General features: G+C 37.5%; 1 protein-coding gene across 1 annotated transcript in view; it reads left to right on the top strand.

Moving 5' to 3' along the window:
* The window catches only part of NEDD9 (neural precursor cell expressed, developmentally down-regulated 9), a 296988-nt gene that overhangs the window by 3319 nt on the left and 274462 nt on the right, over nt 1-19207 (top strand). The window lies entirely within an intron of this gene.

The raw sequence follows: 19207 nt of genomic DNA, 5'->3' as shown, positions 1-19207 counted from the left end.
TAAGAGTCAAGAGACATTTCCATCACAGTAAAGCAGAAAAACAAGGTATGTCCTATTTTGTCTCCGCAGTAAGATATGGCATACCTAGGGTGCCAGGTCACCATTATGGGGCTACTGAGGGGTCCAGCCCTGTCCAGAAAAGAGCAGAGAGATGCTCCATATTGGCAGTGGGAAATGACGTCCACCCGCAGTCCTGGAGGGTTAGGAGCATGTTTGAGATGGAAGGACAGGCAGGTAACTGCCCGTGCCTCTAGCTCCATTTTCCACCTCATCCTTGTTGTCTTCCCTCCACCTGTGCATACAAACCACCTACCTTCCAATTTCTGCCAGATGCTGCCCAGCCCACTCCCCACTGCCGTGTAGCTCCTTGTTTATTATCCTAAGTCTTTAAAAAAGATAATACACGACATTTGAACTCTAAGAATTCATTCTCTGAGGCCTGAATATGAGTGTAAAGAAAGACTCCGCTAAAATCACACGCATACAAAATCCTGCATTTGGCAACACAGGAGACTCAGTTTCCCCCCTAAAAACCAGTGTCTGAAATTACCCTGCATCCAGTCTGGTCATATTATGGATGGAAGGCCAAACATAAAACACATAAAATAGTGTGTTGATTAAATGCCACTTGTAGATTCCTGATGCATAATCCACACTAAACTCAATTCTTAAAGTACTTAATTGTTGCGCTAAACATCATAACACATTGTATGCCAAGAACAAAATGGTGAAAATGGTATTTCACTGTATTTTATTGGCGATTTTCTGGTTTTAAGTGAGGTGACACATTTTATGTGTGTGTGAAGGAACATATTGATTGCCCTTTCTAGGCACTTCTGCCCATTTTTCTTTGGGGTAATTTATCTTTTAAAACCTTACATGTAGGAGCTTTTAAATATTTAACAAATTAACCATTTGTGATATGTACTGTATACATCTTTTTCAGTTTGTCAGTAGCCTTTTAGCTTTAACAAAACTCTTTGGTCATGTAGAAATTTCTGATACTTATGTTGTCAGCCTTTTCTTTTATGGTATCTAAGTCTTCCGCCATGCTTTAAAATGTCTTCCCTTCTCAGATTTGATTTTTTTAAGTCTCATATCTTTTCTAAAAATTTTATGGGTGTCTTTGTTTACACCTTTGGTCCACTTGGAATTTTTTTAATGTAAAACGTTTAGTAGAGATCTAATTTTGTTTTTCCAGATGGCAACTGAATTGTCCCAAAACATTTATTGAAAAATCCATCATTTTCCCACTGACCTAAAACACCAGCTATATCATGTTCAAAATTTCTGTGTATACTTGGATTTATTTCTGGACTTTCATTTTTGTCCTATCTATCTATTCATGTGTCAGCACCATACTATTTTTATTTTCTTTAACTGTACAATATGCTTCAGATTCTTCTAAGATAGGTCTTCCTTTTCTATTCATCTTTCGATTTTTTTCCTGATTAATCTTGAATGTGTATTATTCTGGAAGAACTTTAAAATCAGCTTCCTAATTCTAAAAATATTACTGGTTATATTTTCACTGAAGTCGTGTTACATTTATAAATAAATTTAAGGGATGTTGAGATATTTTAATGTTTTATTTTATTAAGAAATTTGATTTTGAAAAGTTGTTGAATATGTCTCTTTTTAGCATCTATGGATATGACAATGTGATTCTTCCTTTGGTCCTAAATATATGAGGATTATATTAAAATTTTCCTAATACATTTTCTTTGAGTTTCTAGAGTTAATGCCACTTAGTCATGATCTCTCATTCTTTTAATATGCTACTTAATTCCATGTCTTAATCTTTTATTAGAATTATGTCATCAGTATTGTGAGTGAGATTGATCTGTACGTTTCTCTTTAGAATTGTGTTTAATTTAGTTTGTGGTTTTTATTTTTATTTTTTATTTTTGCTAATTAATGTTGTGTTGGCTTTATACAAAATATTTAGAAGCTGTCCTTATTTAGATTTTTCTTTTCCTTTGGTGTTTGGTGAAATTCAACTGTAAAACTGCTGTCGATGCTTTAGGGAAGCAGCTCTTTGTCAGTTTTTTTCTAGGTAGTGTTTTTTCCTATGGCAGTTTATCCATTTCAATATTTTTTCTCTTCCTGATTTCTTTCTGTAATTTTTTCATTTGAACCATTTTTATCTATCTGATACAATTTTTAAAAGTAATTTGCAGTGTTAATCAATACCTCTTGCAAATCTTTTAACTTCTCCAACAAGTTGCTTATTTTGCGAACGTACACATTCTCTAATTTTATCTTAATTATATTTGCTAATCATTTTATATTTTTTCCAATTAATCAGCTCTAAGATGTATTTATCAGTTCTCTGTGTTTCTGTATATTCACTTTTTTTCTTTTATCATTATCAGTTAGTTTCTTCTGCTATTCTTTGGATAGTTTTGTTATTTTTATAAATATTTAACTTTGAATTTGCCCTGAGCACTGCTTAGGTTGTATCGTGTAGCTTTTTTTTTTTTTTTTTTTGCGGTACGCGGGCCTCTCACTGCTGTGGCCTCTCCAGTTGCGGAACACAGGCTCCGGACGCGCAGGGTCAGTGTCCATGGCTCACGGGCTTAGTTGCTCCGCGGCACGTGGGATCTTCCCGGACCGGGGCACGAACCCGCATCCCCTGCATCGGCAGGCGGACTCTCAACCACTGCGCCAGTGGGGAAGCTCTATCCTGTAGCTTTTGATACATGATGTTCTAGTAACATTTCCTGTTGTTACCTTCTAGAAATTCTGCCATCTTACTTTTGATTTCTACTTTGAAGTTATGTAAAAGAGAGATTCTTTTTTAACTTTCAACTTTCAAAGGGAGGCAGTTCTATATTTTTTTAGCAGTTCATAGTTTAATTACTGTGTAGCCAAAGACTGTTATTTATACCATTTCCACTTTGAGGGATTTACCGATGTTTTCTTTGTAGCCCAGTATATGGTTAATTTGGGGAAGTGAGTACACAATTAAAGAAGGTGCATTCTCTGTTTTTGGGGAATAGTGTGGTCTATATGAATAAGATCTACCATATTTATTACGTTACTAAAGGTCTTCTATAATCTTACTTATTTTTGTCCACTAGATCTGCTTTAGGCTATACCTTAGGTTTCACTAGACCATGCTACATAACAAAGAAACTTAGAATCTCATTGGTTTAAACAACAAATCTTATTTCTTTCTGGTGTTGCATGAGAGCTGCAGCCCTGTTGTGGTTCCCCTGGGATCTACCTGGATAGTAAATATCTGGGGTAACTGGGAATGAAATGAGAACATCTGGCCCACTGTAAAAATATAAGTTTGAACTGAAGTTAATAATTTTCATCACTTTTCTTTCATTATACTAATCATATGTGTTAAAAAATAAGAAAAACACTGTTCCTTCCCTTAAAGACCCTAGCATTGGTTTAAGAGAATAAAACATGCATTAGAAACAATAGAAGACAGTTAACAACAACCTGTGACTGAGTATACACTAACATTGTATAATTATATATATGTAAATGTATGTTTATTATGTATACGTGTATAATGTAATGCATAATGTGTTATTATACATGTATATAGTATACATTTTAATATGTATTATATGTAACGTATAGTAATATGTATAATAATATACATATATGTATTGTATATTGCAGGAATAATATATATTATATATTTTACATATGTTACATAATATATGTGTGTAGTCAGTAAATAATATTACATATATGTATATATTTATATATGTAATACAATGCGTAAACTCAGTTACGGACATATATATTTACTATATATATATATATTCCATAAGTGCTGAGGGTATTATAAAAATAAGACAGGATGATTAGAGCCTTCTTCATAGCCAAGGTCACGTGACCCAGTTCTCAGTTGGGGAAAAGGTAGTATCAAGTAGGGTACTTGGCTCCTTCTCTTAGTTTCTCCATCACTCCTGATGACCAAAGGAATGGAAGACTGTGTCTTAAAATCAAATTAACAGGGGCTTCCCTGGTGGTGCAGTGGTTAAGAGTCTGCCTGCCAATGCAGGGGACACGGGTTCGAGCCCTGGTCCAGGAAGATCCTATATGCTGTGGAGCAGCTAAGCCCGTGCACCACAACTACTGAGCCTGCGCTCTAGAGCCCGGGAGCCACAACTACTGAGCCCGTGAGCCTAGAGCCCGTGCTCCACAATAAGAGAAGCCACCGCAATGAGAAGCCCGCGCACCGCAACGGAGAGCAGCCCCCACTCACTGCAACTAGAGGAAGCCTGCATAGGGCAACAAAGACCCAACGCAGCCAAAAATAAATTAATTAAATAAATAAATTTTAAAAAAAGAAATCAAATCAAATTAACAGATGTTGATTGAGTGAGGAGTAAGTTGTGCAATTGTTGAACAGATGTCATCTCTCACGATTAGCCAAGAGTTCTGCGTAACCAAAAAGTTGTACAACAAAATGCAACTTCCTCTCTGCAACCAGGGCGCATTTCTTGCTTCTCAGAGTCTGGCCTCCGAGGGAGCCTCCTCTTTTATTTCAACCTCCTTATATTTTTCCTGGATTTCCAAGCTCAAATAAAGTGCAGGCTAGTATTTCACTGTGAAATATGACACAGAATGCAATAGAAGGATGAATAAAGAATTTAATTTACTCCAGCGTGAAGATGAGGCAGTGAAAAATTTGTGTTTCATGTGAACTAAGAGTCCTACTAAAAAGATCTCATTTTAAGCAAAGTGACTTTTTTTTCATGAAAAGACATTTTATCTTAAATATAGCAGTGCGTACATGTCAATCCCAAACTCCCAATCTATCCCTCCCCCAACCTTTCCCCACAGTAACCGTAAATTCGTTCTCTAGGTCTATGAGTCTGTTTCTGTTTTAAGCAAAGTGATGTTTTGTTAATGATCTTTTTTTCTTTCTTTCTGTAATTTCTGGGAAAGTTACAGCAGGGTCAAGTTAAAGATGACCCTTTTTCCCTTTGCTTGTCCTTCTTCCTTTCTGAAAATCTGAACATGATGTGAATAGCTTATTAGGCATTTTGAAATCATAAGTTTATTCCTTTCTGTTCTTTGTAAGCCTTTGAAAAACAAGGCCATTTCCTTCTCATGCATATTGAGGTATAAGAAATAAGGAGGAAAAAATAAAGCCATGTATTTAAATGTACTTAGAAATTGCTGAGTGGACCTCAGTTGGAAATTAACGAGTAAAAATACCATCATTGCTTCAGTGAGTAGCCAGTTAGGGCTTAACTGTTGAAGTATCCGGGGAAAAATTGATATATAATATGTACTTAAAAAAACTTTTGTCAAAAGCCTTGCCTGGTTTGAAGTCATCAAGCATGTATGCCAACAAGATTGATACTCTATTTGAAATCAGAATGTTTTCTTTCACATTTGGGTATTTAAGACTACTTTGATAAATATTTGGCACACTTTTAAAAAATGCCCTCAATGGTACTAATGTTTATAATTTTAAGGGTGGACTTGGCATTTGGAAAGAGTCAGAAGTTCCTTGGTGTAATGTCAGTTGAGTGGCCAGCCTGGCAAGAAACGTCTTTTGAGTAAAAGTGAGGTGTGTCATGAGTGGTGAAACCTTTGTGTAGTTTGGAACTACCTGGTTTGGAAGAAAATTAAAATGTGTTTGAAGTAATGGCAACGCCATTAGAATAACAATCTACCTTCCAGAGTGTCTTCTCTGAAGAATTATATCATTTTGGAACTATAAATGGTAGTAAGTCATTAAAACATGCAATCTATTACTTTATAGTCACATCTCATGAAATCTTTCATTTGCCCTGGATTTGGTCTTTGATGAAGATATATATTATCTCTAAATTCTTTAGTCTGTTCCTCTCTCTGGAGATTTTATTTATTTTCTGTGTTTAAATATGCACACATAACTCCTACTTAAAAAGAAACAATTGGCCCTGAACCAAGATGGCGGAGTAAAAGTACATGCTCTCACTCCCTCTTGTGAGAGCACCAGAATCACAACTAGCTGCTGGACAATCATCGACAGGAAGACACTGGAACTCACCAAAAAAGATACCCCACATCCAAAGACAAAGGAGAAGCCACAGTGAGATGGTAGGAGTGGCGCAATCACAGTAAAATCAAATCCCATAACTGCTGGGTGGGTGACTCACAGACTGGAGAACACTTGTACCACAGAAGTCCACCCACTGGAGTGAAGGGTCCGAGCCCCACATCAGGCTTCCCAACCTGGGGGTCTGGCAGTAGGAGGAGGAATTCCTAGAGAATCAGACTTTGAAGGCAAGTGGGATTTGATTGCAGGACTTCGACAGGACTGGGGGAAACAGAGACTCCATTCTTGGAGGGCACACACAAAGTAGTGTGTGCATCGGGACCCAGGGGAAGGAGCAGTGACCCCAGGGGAGACTGAACCAGACCTACCTGCTAGTGTTGGAGGGTCACCTGCACAGGTGGGGGGTGGCTGTGGCTCACCATGGGGACAAGGACACTGGCAGCAGAAGTTCTGGGAAGTACTTCCTGGCATGAGCCCTCCCAGAGTTTGCCATTAGCCCCACCAAAGAGCGCAGGTAGGCTCCAGCGTTGGGTTACCTCAGGCCGAACAACCAACAAGAAGGGAACCCAGCCCCACCCATCAGTAGTGAAGCAGATTAAAGTTTTACTGAGCCCTGCCCACCAGAGAAACAGCTCTACCCACCACCAGCCCCTCCTATGAGGAAAGTTACACAAGCCTCTTAGATAGCTTCATCCACCAGAGAGCAGACAGCAGAAGCAAGAAGAACTACAGTCCTGCAGCCTGTGGAACAAAAACCACATTCACAGAAAGACAGACAAGATAAAAAGGCAGAGGGCTATGTACCAGATGAAGGAACAAGATAAAACCCCAGAAAAACAACTAAATGAACTGGAGATAGGCAACCTTCCAGAAAAAGAATTCAGAATAATGATAGTGAAGATGATCCAGGACCTCAGAAAAAGAATGGAGGTAAAGATTGAGAAGATGCAAGAAATGTTTAACAAAAACCTAGAAGAATTAAAGAACAAACAAACAGAGATGAACAATACAATAACTGAAATGAAAAATACACTAGAAGGAATCAATAGCAGAATAACTGAGGCAGAGGAACAGATAAGTGACCTGGAAGACAGAATGGCGGAATTCACTGCCGTGGAACAGAATAAAGAAAAAAGACTGAAAAGAAATGAAGACAGCCTAAGAGACCTCTGGGACAACATTAAACACAACAACATTCGCATTATAGGGGTCCCAGAAGGACAAGAGAGAGAGAAAGGACCCGAGAAAATATTTGAAGAGATTATAGTCGAAAACTTCCCTAACATGGGAAAGGAAATACTCACAAAATCCAGAAAGCACAGAGAGTCCCATACAGGATAAACACAAGGAGAAACACACCAAGACACATAGTAATCAAATTGGCAAAAATTAAAGACAAAGAAAAATTATTGAAAGCAGCAAGGGAAAAATGACAAATAATATACAAGGGAACTCCCACAAGGTTAACAGCTGATTTCTCAGCAGAAGCTCTACAAGCCAGAAGGGAGTGGCATGAAATACTTAAAGTGATGAAAGGGAGGAACCTACAACCAAAATTACTCTAACTGGCAAGGATCTCATTCATATTCGATGGAGAAATCAAAACCTTTACAGACAACCAAAAGCTAAGAGAATTCAGCACCACCAAACCAGCTCTACAACAAATGCTAAAGGAACTTCTCTAAGTGGGAAACACAAGAGAAGAAAAGGACCTACAAAAACAAACCCAAAACAATTAAGAAAATGGTCATAGGAACATACATATCGATAATTACCTTAAACGTGAATGGATTAAATGCTCCAACCAAAAGACACAGACTGGCTGAATAGATACAAAAACAAGACCCATATATATGCTGTCTACAAGAGACCCACTTCAGACCTAGAGACACATACAGACTGAAAGTGAGGGATTGGAAAAAGACATTCTGTGCAAATGGACATCAAAAGAAAGCTGGAATAGCAATACTCATATCAGATAAAATAGACTTTAAAATAAAGAATGTTACAAGATACAAGGAAGGACACTACATAATGATCAAGGGATCAATCCAAGAAGAAGATATAACAATTATAAATATATATACACCCAACATAGGAGCACCTCGATATATAAGGCAAATGCTAACAGCTGTAAAAGAGGAAATTGACAGCAACACAATAATAGTGGGGGACTTTAACACCTCACTTACACGAATGGACATATCATCCAGACAGAAAATTAATAAGGAAACACAAGCTTTAAATGACACAATAGACCAGATAGATTTAATTGATATTTATAGGACATTCCATCCAAAAACAGCAGATTACACTTTCTTCTCAAGTGCACACGGAACATTCTCCAGGATAGCTCACATCTTGGGTCATAAATCAAGCCTCAGTAAATTTAAGTAAATTGAAATCATATCAAGCATCTTCTCTGACCACAATGCTATGAGATTAGAAATGAATTACAGGGGAAAAACGTAATAAACACAAACACATGGAGGCTAAACAATACGTTACTAAATAACCAAGAGATCACTGAAGAAATCAAAGAGGAAATCAAAAAATACCTAGAGACAAATGACAATGAAAACACGACGATCCAAAACCTATAGGATGCAGCAAAAGCAGTTCTAAGAGGGAATTTTATAGCTATACAAGCCTACCTCAAGAAACAAGAAAAATCTCAAATAAATAATCTAACCTTACACCTAAAGGAAGTAGAGAAAGAAGAACAAACAAAACCCAAAGTTAGCAGAAGGAAAGAAATCATAAAGATCAGAGCAGAAATAAATGAAATAGAAACAAAGAAAACAATAGCAAAGATCAGTAAAACTAAAAGCTGGTTCTTTGAGAAGATAAACAAAATTGATAAACCATTAGCCAGACTCATCAAGAAAAAGAGGGAGAGGACTCAAATCAATAAAATTAGAAATGAAAAAGGAGAAGTTACAGCAGACACTGCAGAAATACAAAGCATCCTAAGAGACTACTACAAGCAACTCTATGCCAATAAAGTGGACCACCTGGAATAAATGGACAAATTCTTAGAAAGGTATAACCTTCCAAGACTGAACCAGGAAGAAATGGAAAATATGAACAGACCAATCACAAGTAATGAAATTGAAACTGTAATTAAAAATCTTCCAACAAACAAAAGTCCAGGACCAGATGGCTTCACAGGTGAATTCTATCAAACATTTAGAGAAGAGCTAACACCCATCCTTCTCAAACTCTTCCAAAAAATTGCAGAGGAAGAAACACTCCCAAACTCATTCTATGAGGCCACCATCACCCTGATACCAAAACCAGACAAAGATACTACAAAAAAAGAAAATTACAGACCAATATCACTCATGAATATAGATGCAAAAATCCTCAACAAAATACTAGCAAACAGGGCTTCCCTGGCGGCTCAGTGGTTGAGAGTCCGCCTGCCAATGCAGGGGACGTGGGTTCGTGCCCCAGTCTAGCAGGATCCCACATGCCGCGGAGCAGCTGGGCCCGTGAGCCATGGCCACTGAGCCTGCGCGTCTGGAGCCTGTGCTCCACAGCGGGAGAGGCCACAACGGTGAGAGGCCTGTATACTGCAAAAAAACAAAACAAAACAAACTAGCAAACAGAATCCAACACCACATTAAAAGGATCATACACCATGATCAAGTGGGATTTATCCCAGGGATGCAAGGATTCTTCAATATATGCAAATCAATCAATGTGATACACTATATTAACAAATTGAAGAATAAAAACCATATGATCGTCTCAATAGATGCAGAAAAAGCTTTTGACAGAATTCAACACCCATTTATGATAAAAACTCTCGAGAAAGTGGGCACAGAGGGAACCTACCTCAACATAATAAAGGCCATATACAACAAACCCACAGCAAACATCATTCTCAATGGAGAAAAACTGAAAGCATTTCCTCTAAGATCAGGAACAAGACAAGGTTGTCCACTCTCACCACTATTATTCAACATAGTTTTGGAAGTCCTAGCCATGGCAATCAGAGAAGAAACAGAAATAAAAGGAATACAAATTGGAAAAGAAGAAGTAAAACTGTCACTGTCTGAGATGACATGATACTATACATAGAGAATCCTAAAGATGCTACCAGAAAACTACTAGAGCTAATCAATGAATTTGGTAAAATTGCAGGATACAAAATTAACACACAGAAATCTCTTGCATTCCTATACACTAATGATGAAAATCTGAAAGAGAAATTAAGGAAACACTCCCATTTACCATTGCAACAAAAAGAATAAAATACCTAGGAATAAACCTACCTAGGGAGACAAAAGACCTGTATGCAGAAAACTATAAGACACTGATGAAAGAAATTAAAGATGATACCAACATATGGAGAGATATACCATGTTCTTGGATTGGAAGAATCAATATTGTGAAAATGACTATACTACCCAAAGCAATCTACAGATTCAATGCAATCCCTATCAAATTACCAATGGCATTTTTTACGGAACTAGAACCAAAAAATCTTAAAATTTGTATGGAGACACAAAAGAACCCGAAGAGCCAAAGCAGTCTTGAGGGACAAAAATGGAGCTGGAGGAATCAGACTCCCTAACTTCAGACTATACTACAAAACTACAGTAATCAAGACAATATGGTACTGGCACAAAAACAGAAACATAGATAAATGGAACAAGATAGAAAGCCCAGAGATAAACCCATGCACCTATGGTCAACTAATCTATGACAAAAGAGACAAGGATATACAATGGAGAAAAGACAGTCTCTTCAATAAGTGGTGCTTGGAAAACTGGACAGCTACATGTAAAAGAATAAAATTAGAACACTCCCTGACACCATACACAAAAATAAACTCAAAATGGATTTGAGACCTAAATGTAAGACCGGAAACTATAAAACCCTTAGAGGAAAACATAGGAAGAACACTCTTTGATATAAATCACAACAAGATCTTTTTTTGATCCACCTCCTAGAGTAATGGAAATAAAAACAAAAATAAACAAATGGGACCTAATGAAACTTAAAAGCGTTTGCACAGCAAAGGAAACCATAAATAAGACGAAAAGACAACCCTGAGAATGGGAGAAAATATTTGCAAACAAATCAATGGATAAAGGGTTAATCTCCAAAATATATATAAATAGCTCATGCAGATCAATATTAAAGAAAGAAACAACCCAATCCAAAAATGGTCAGAAGACCTAAATAGACATTTCTCCAAAGAAGCCATTCAGATGGCCAAGAAGCACATGAAAAGCTGCTCAGCCTCACTAATTATTAGAAAAATGCAAATCAAAACTACAATGGGGTATCACCTCACACCAGTTAGAATGGGCATCATCACAAAATCTACAAACAACAAATGCTGGAGAGGGTGTGGAGAAAAGGGAACCCTCCTGCACTGTTGGTGAGAATGTAAATTGATACAGCCACTATGGAGAACAGTATGGAGATTCCTTAAAAAACAAAAATAGAATTACCATATGATCCAGCACTCCCACTACTGGGCATATACCCAGAGAAAACCATAATTCAAAAAGACACATGCACCCCAATGTTCACTGCAGCACTGTTTACAATAGCCAGGTCATGGAAGCAACCTAAATGCCCATCGACAGATGAATGGATAAAGAAGATGTGGTACATATACACAATGGAATATTACTCAGCCATAAAAAGGATCGAAGTTGGGTCATTTGTTGAGACGCAGATGAATCTAGAGACTGTTATACAGAGTGAAGTACGTCAGAAAGAGAAAAACAAATATTGTATATTAATGCATATATGTGGAACCTAGAAAAATGGTACAGATGAACCGGTTTGCAGGACAGAAATTGAGGCACAGATGTAGAGAACAAACGTCTGGACACCAATGGGGGAAAGCCATGGCGGGATGGGGATGGTGGTGTGATGAATTGGGCGATTGGGACTGACATGTATACACTGATGTGTATAAAATGGATGACTAATAAGAACCTGCTGTATAAAAAAAAAGGTGCCTTCTTGATAAAATGTTTAAAATAAAAATGTAAAAAGAAGCAATAACAATATTTACCTCACCATATGTGTGGTTTTTTAGGACCACTTTTTCCTTTCTTCCACACCAAATTGTTCAAAGAAAAAAATAATATATGACAATATATAACTGGGCTCTTCCAGTGGGGCAGACACTGTGCTAAGCATTTTTCATATTATATTGCTAACCCTTCCTATAATGAGAGTGTTATTATCCTCACTTTAAGGATGAGATTACCAAGAATATTAGTTTACTGGAGCTGCCATAACAAAGTACCACAAAATGGGTGGCTTAAAACAACGGAAATGTTTTTTCTCATAGTTCTGGGGTCTTGACGTCCAAAATCAGCCCTGTTATCAGGGCTGTACTCTCTCAAGTTTCTAGGAGAGAATCTGTTCTGTGCCTTTCTCCTAACTTCTGGTGTTGCCAGGCATCCTGAGTTTTCCTTGGCTTGCAGTTGCATATTAATTCCAGTCTCTGCCTCCATCCTCACGTGGTCATCTTTCCTGTGTGTGTCTCTTTCTGTGTCCTTTCCTCTTCTTATAAGGACATCAGTCATATTGGACTAAGGGCCCACCCTACTGTGGTATAACCTCACCTTTACTAGTTACATCTGCAACAACCCTATTTCGAAATAAGGTCACATTCTGAGGTTCTGGGAAGGACATGAATTTGGGGGGATGCTATTCAATCCAGTGCATGGAGACTTAGGTCAACTTCTGTGTGTTGAGTTGCCCAGTCTGGTTGGAGCCAGGATTCAGGTAGAGTTGCCATCAGACCCTGTCCTCCTAACTGCTTCATTATTCTGCACATGTCCACTCACTCATCACTACATAGCTCCTTCCCTCCCTTGTCTATGTGATCTGGTTTCCAGTCCCAGATCACTATTAACTCTTCTCCTAAAGTCCTCATCTTCTCGCTCCTTCACCTTCTTCCAGCACTGGTGACAGCGTCCTCCTCCTTAACCACTCTGCTGCCTTAATTATCTGGCAACGCTATCTGAGTCTCACCTACATCCCAGGCCACATGTTCCCTCTTGCATTGGCTCATTTTATTTGTCCTATGCCCTAAATGTGGGTGGTTTCCAACTTTCATTTCTCTGTTCTCTCCTCCACATTCCTTTTTTGATGAATCCTCCCTCATTCTCTTGGCTTCAGCTGTCGCTTCTATATCATTGGCTAGTAAATCTATGTCAATCTACTTCTTCATGCTGTCCTCTTCCCTAAGTTCCAGCCTCATACCTCCCAATTCCTTTAGACAAGAAGTTCTACCATCATCTCTGACTCAGATTGCTCAAGATCAGGTAGTTTTCTTTTTTGGAAAGCTCTTATTGGTCCTTCCTATTTGCGATGACACTGCCCTCATTACCTCATGGAAGGATCACTACAGCAACGCCCTGGCTACCTTGCCAGATGCCAGTCTCCACCCTTCCCAAGCACCTTTCATAACCTTGCCCAACTAATCCTCCCAAACCAATTTTCATCCTATTATCCCTCTGCTCAGCAATTCCCTATGTTCTTCATGTTTAAAATCCTTTGACTTCTCTTTTTCACCATGCTCACCCAGTATTATTTCCTATGGCTTCCAACGCTAGTACGGTTAATTGCTCCTCTGCAAACCTGAATGTATTCTCATCTCCATACTTTGGCTTATGTTGTCTACTTAGCCATTTATCCTTTCAAATCCTGTGTCTTCCTTCAGGTCCCAAATCAAATCAACTCTCTAGGAAGTTCTCTCTGACCATTTCAGCTTCAGTTCATTTCAGTGGATCCCCAAGAAGGGAATGACAGAAAAGTTGTCATAAATGCAAGATATACTCTCTCTCTGTATCCTCTGTTCTTAGCTTCTTTGTTTACTTTTTTTTTCCATTTCTCTCTCCCCCATCTCAGAACTTCTAAAAATCAGCATACGCATCACTCTGCACTGTCTTGTTTTATTACTCTTACTCTGTATCTCTTCCCAACTACTTTACCAGGTAAAGGAGGGCAAAGGCCACATGTCTTTTTTTTTTTTTTTTTTTTGGCTATAACACCCATATCACCTAGCAAATGTTGAATATTTATTGAATAATTTTTGTTTGATTCACTTAAGTATTTCACCCAACGTAGAGTCTGCAATATGACTAGTAAAGATAATTTTCTAAATCATGTGATAAAAAATTAATATCAGGACATTTTAGGGTTGTGTTAATTCTCTGCTATCTTTGGTTTTCTAGACATATCCTTAGAGCTACACTAACCAATACAAATTATATTGGTAATACTGGAACTTTTTTATTAGCAATGTGAGTGAATTTTCCCTCAGTCACTAAAACTATGTCATGTAAATTTATGCTTCACCCAAGGCAAATTTCTGAAAACAGAACTCATTGACATTCAGAAGCCAAAAAATCTCAAGTGCTTTATTCTCACAGTATTAAAATTATTGACTACCTTGGAAATAATAGTAAGACAAATAAAACTTGATTTCCTTTCTAAGAACAACGCAAAGGAATTAGAATTAAAAACATCTGCAGGAGTCACTGAATATCAAATCCTATGCATTTTCTGACAATGTGCTCTCTCAAATCAGGAAACTATACATAAAAGTTTGACATTGATGTTTCAAAAGAGCAAAGACGATCTAGGTAACCCTACAGTCAGCACCTTAGTGAGTGAGCAGGGAACACTACAAGTTTACAGCTAACATGGACCCTCAGATGGAGGGAGTAGATCAGAGAAAGGCCATCATCCAAAGCCAAAGGATATACTGATCACGAATATGTTAGTTGTTTAAGGGATAAAACTTCCCATAGTCCATACTCATTTCTGTATTATTTGGGCCCCTTTAACAAAAACTTAATTCAACAAAAAAAAAGTTAGAAGTTGGTATTACAATGATTGAGGGGTTTCACAGAACCCAAAGGCAGGAACACAACTGGAGTTCTGGAAGGAAGTGAAACCAGCAATTAACAGCTGGCAGAATCCAGGAAATGCTCTTGGTCCATATCTGCTTCTCCTTTTTGCATTTCCTCTTGTCTTCTTTCTCTTTGAAGACTCCGTTTCTCTGGCCTTCAGTCCACAGTGTGTGCTACAATTGCAGGCAAACTTTACTCTGGACTTAATTTCGGAATTCCTGTGTGAGAGAGTAATTGGCCCATTTAGTTCAGGTTGCCAGAACTTTAACAATCACTTGTGGCCTTAGAACAGATTATCTACTGTAAATTTGGCTGCCTAGAGATTGCTTCTGTGGTTTTTCTTGTAACAGGATACTTAAAAATAATTTTGAAATGCTCAGTTTTGTGACCTGCCGTAAATTTCATCAGGGGCAAGAGAACAACTAAACATATGAAATAAATTTAAAGTAACAGTTTAAATTTAAAATAAAATTTGTTCCATGATTGCTTCCCTGAGTCATGCTTGTTCAATAGTACAGTTACATTTTAGATAGGGGATTGTGAAATGGACAATTGCCATGGAAGAAGAGTCATTTATGAGTTTGGCAGATACTCCAGAAATAGATGTCTGTTGGAAGTGCAGTTTGGATGTAGCTTACAGTTAAAATTTATATCTTCAGGAAATGCAATTACAAGTGTCATAAAAAGATGTTAAAATGAAAACTAATATCATATTACATGCAAACAAAAATAAAATCTCAGAGTCTTGGAGAAAGAAAATTACATGCAAAATAATATTAGATTAAAAATGCAATATACAATTTTATGACACTATATACAGAAGATTAGAAAGACCAACCCAAAAGGTCAACTTGGGTGATTTCTGGTTTTCTTGTGTAATCATGGGTAATTTTGTTTACTTTATACTTTAACATATGAGTTGTCATAAGTGAAAAACTATTGCTTTTAAAACTTAAAAAGGTTATTTTTATAAAAAGAAAAATAACACTTTTGCAGTAGGAATATTATTATAGTGGAAAAAGTGCTTTGATAGGCTAATGTATAAATAGAAAAGAACAACACATCAGATTAGTGTATTGAACAAGAGTAATGCTGAAGAACATCCAGGTTCCTTTTGAATAAACATTTCCCAGTTGAATATCTAATTATTCCAGTACCTTTCATTAGAAAGATTTTCCTTGTCCCCCAATGTATTGCTTTGGTACCTTTGTTGGAAATTCATTGATTTTACGAGTGTGAGTCTATTTCTGGGCTCTCTATCCTGTTCCATTGATGTTTCTCAGTCCTTATGCCAGTATCACACTGTCTTGATTAATGTTGCCTTAGTAAATTTTGAATTCAGATAGTGTAAATCCTCCAACTTTGTTCTTCTTTTTCAGATTTACTTGCGTCTTCTAATCCATTAACATGGTACATATGTCCATTTATTGGGGTTTTCCTTAATTTCTCTCAGCAATGTTTTGTAATTTTTAGTGAAGAGGTCTTGCATGTTTAATTCACTTCTAAATTTTTATGTTTTAGTTGCTATTGTAAATGAAAAATTTTAATTTTATTACCATTAAATCAGTAAGTTATAAAAGAACAATTGATTTTAGAATATTGACAATGTATCCTGCAACATTTTAAAATTCGCTTATTAGTTCTAGTTGTTGCTTATAGGTTCCCTAGAATTTTCATACAAACACATTAAGCTCTTTACTTCATTTTATTGCCCTAGTCCACTGGCTGGGGCCTCCATTGCAACGTTAAGTGGAGACATCTTTGCCCTGTGTCCAGTCTGAGAGGAAAAACTCTTATTCTCTCACCACCGAGCATTATATTAACTGGAAGGTTTTCATAAATATCCTTTTTTTTCCTGGCCATACCGCACAGCATGTGGGATCTTAGTTCTCCACCAGGGATCGAACCCATGCCCCCTGCGGTGGAAGTGTGGAGTCTTAACCACTGGACCGCCAGGGAAGTCCCCCATAAATATCCTTTATCAGGTGAAGGAAGTTCCCTTCTATTTCTGGTTTACTTAGATTTTTTTTGTTAATATAATATCATGAGAGTTTTTTAAATTTGTCAAGTACTTTTTACACATCTATTGAGAAGATCCTATGATTTTGTTCCTTTTATCTGTCAATACAATGAGTAATATTGATTGACTTTTAAATGTGAAACCAACCTTGCATTCCTGGGATAAACTCTACTTTGTCATGGTATATCATTCTTTTAATATATTGCTGGATTCCATTTGTGAATATTTCGTTAAGGAGTTTTGCATCTATGGTTATAAAGGATTTTTTTGTAATTTTCTTTAAAAAAATAAAATGTACGTTTTGTTTAGATTAAAACACATTGTACAACATTTTTCTCACCAGAATAACAGCAATAATTTCTGTATTATTTTTATATAAGCAAAAAAAATTCCTATTTTTCCCAGGTAATTTTTATAAATCAAAACAAGGCAGAGCTTCCCCTGGTGGCGCAGTGGTTGAGAGTCCGCCTGCCGATGCAGGGGACGTGGGTTTGTGCCCCGGTCCGGGAAGATCCCACATGCCGTGGAGTGACTGGGCCCGTGAGCCATGGCTGCTGAGCCTGCATGTCCAGAGCCTGTGCTCCGCAACGGGAGAGGCCACAACAGTGAGAGGCCTGCATACCACAAAAACAAAACAACAACAACAAAAAACAAGGCAGTAGGTATGGTCATGGAGAGAAAAAACAGTCAAATAGATGGTCAGTAGCCTTGGCTTCTGATTCTGTCTTGACCATGAAACAAAAGTGTTCAATGTACACCTGCTAGAAAGACTACACTCAGCTAAGGTATAAATTCGACAATGATTGTAAATAACATCCAAAAGAAGAACCACAGTGGATTGCTTTCTATTCGAACTTCAATTTTCTACTTAATGGAGACAAAATCTACATTGCAATCTCTGTTTGGTGATCTCAAGGTTTATTCTACTTGTTGGTAATTTCCTTAACTGCCCATTACAGATTTTTAACCACATACTAAAACACCTACTAGTCAATGGTCAGTCCTGAGCTTTATTGCAGTATTTTATGAAATATATTCCTTCTCCCCACACCTCTCCAACATTTATTTCCTCAAAGAACTGGAAACTAATACCTAATAATTTGATTCATGGCAATAATAATGTTCTATTTCAAGTGACTCAACTAAAATTTCCCCGGAGTACCACCAAGAGAAATCACAGAGAAATGAAATGTTCTTTCAATGCTGTCTTCTGAAATGAGAGGTTTTCAGAGAATAAAAGTTCAAACAGCAGCCATTTAACCAGCAGCTTATCAATGTTTAATGCCTTCAATGGAAGGCTCAGTAGCAAATAGTCAGTGATTGAATGGCCTACATACACCTTAGAGCTTTTCCTCCAAATATCAACTGTAAGGATAAAACCAATTTTTAAAACTTCTCTTAGGTATTTTCAGTGTTCTTTTTTTTTTTTTTTTTTTGCTGTACGCGGGCCTCTCACTGTCGTGGCCTCTCCCGTTGCGGAGCACAGGCTCCGGATGCGCAGGCTCAGCGGTCATGGCTCATGGGCCCAGCCGCTCCGCGGCACGTGGGATCCTCCCAGACCGGGGCACGAACGCGTGTCCCCTGCATCGGCAGGCGGACTCTCAACCACTGCGTCACCAGGGAAGCCCCCAGTGTTCTTTTTAAAGTACTTGTAGGAAACTCTGGCTTAAATTCATAGTTTGATATATGAGTCTACCATTAAATTAAGATCATATTTTATATCAAGATTTATGTTAAACAAAGTAAAGTTATTTGACCTCTGGTCTGTTGAAATATTTCTTAATTATGCTTAAGATGCTTTCATCTAATTTCATTGCTCTCATTCTCAAACTTCATCAAGGAGGAATACACAGGACCTTCAGCCATGCACAGACATTAAGAAAAAAATTGAAGTGAGACAGGTAGGGGGCTTTGTACATGGTTAATGGAAGTTCTGTGTCCTTTTCTCTGTGTTTTGTTTGATTCTCCAACAATGAAGATTGGCAGAGAGTGTGTTGGGAATGGATAAGTCACTTTGGTACATGTTGGCATGGTGTTGAATGTGAGCTGTTCCAGGACTGGTGCTATAAGACATAAGCATTTAAGAACTGTGAGGTGCCCATACATTTGTTTTCTACGTCTGTCTCTATTTCTGCTTTGCAACTAAGATCATTTGTACCATTTTTCTAGATTCCATATATATGCATTATTATACGATATTTGCTTTTCTCCTTCTGACTTACTTCACTCTGTATGACACTCTCTAGGTCCATCCACATCTCT

This window comes from Aethalodelphis obliquidens, unplaced genomic scaffold, assembly GCF_003676395.1.
Source record: "Aethalodelphis obliquidens isolate GAN/ISIS:26980383/991018 unplaced genomic scaffold, ASM367639v1 scaffold34, whole genome shotgun sequence".
Lineage (NCBI taxonomy): Eukaryota > Metazoa > Chordata > Mammalia > Artiodactyla > Delphinidae > Aethalodelphis > Aethalodelphis obliquidens.
Note: the sequence above shows the minus strand (reverse complement) of the source record. Positions and strands in the feature narration are given on the sequence as shown.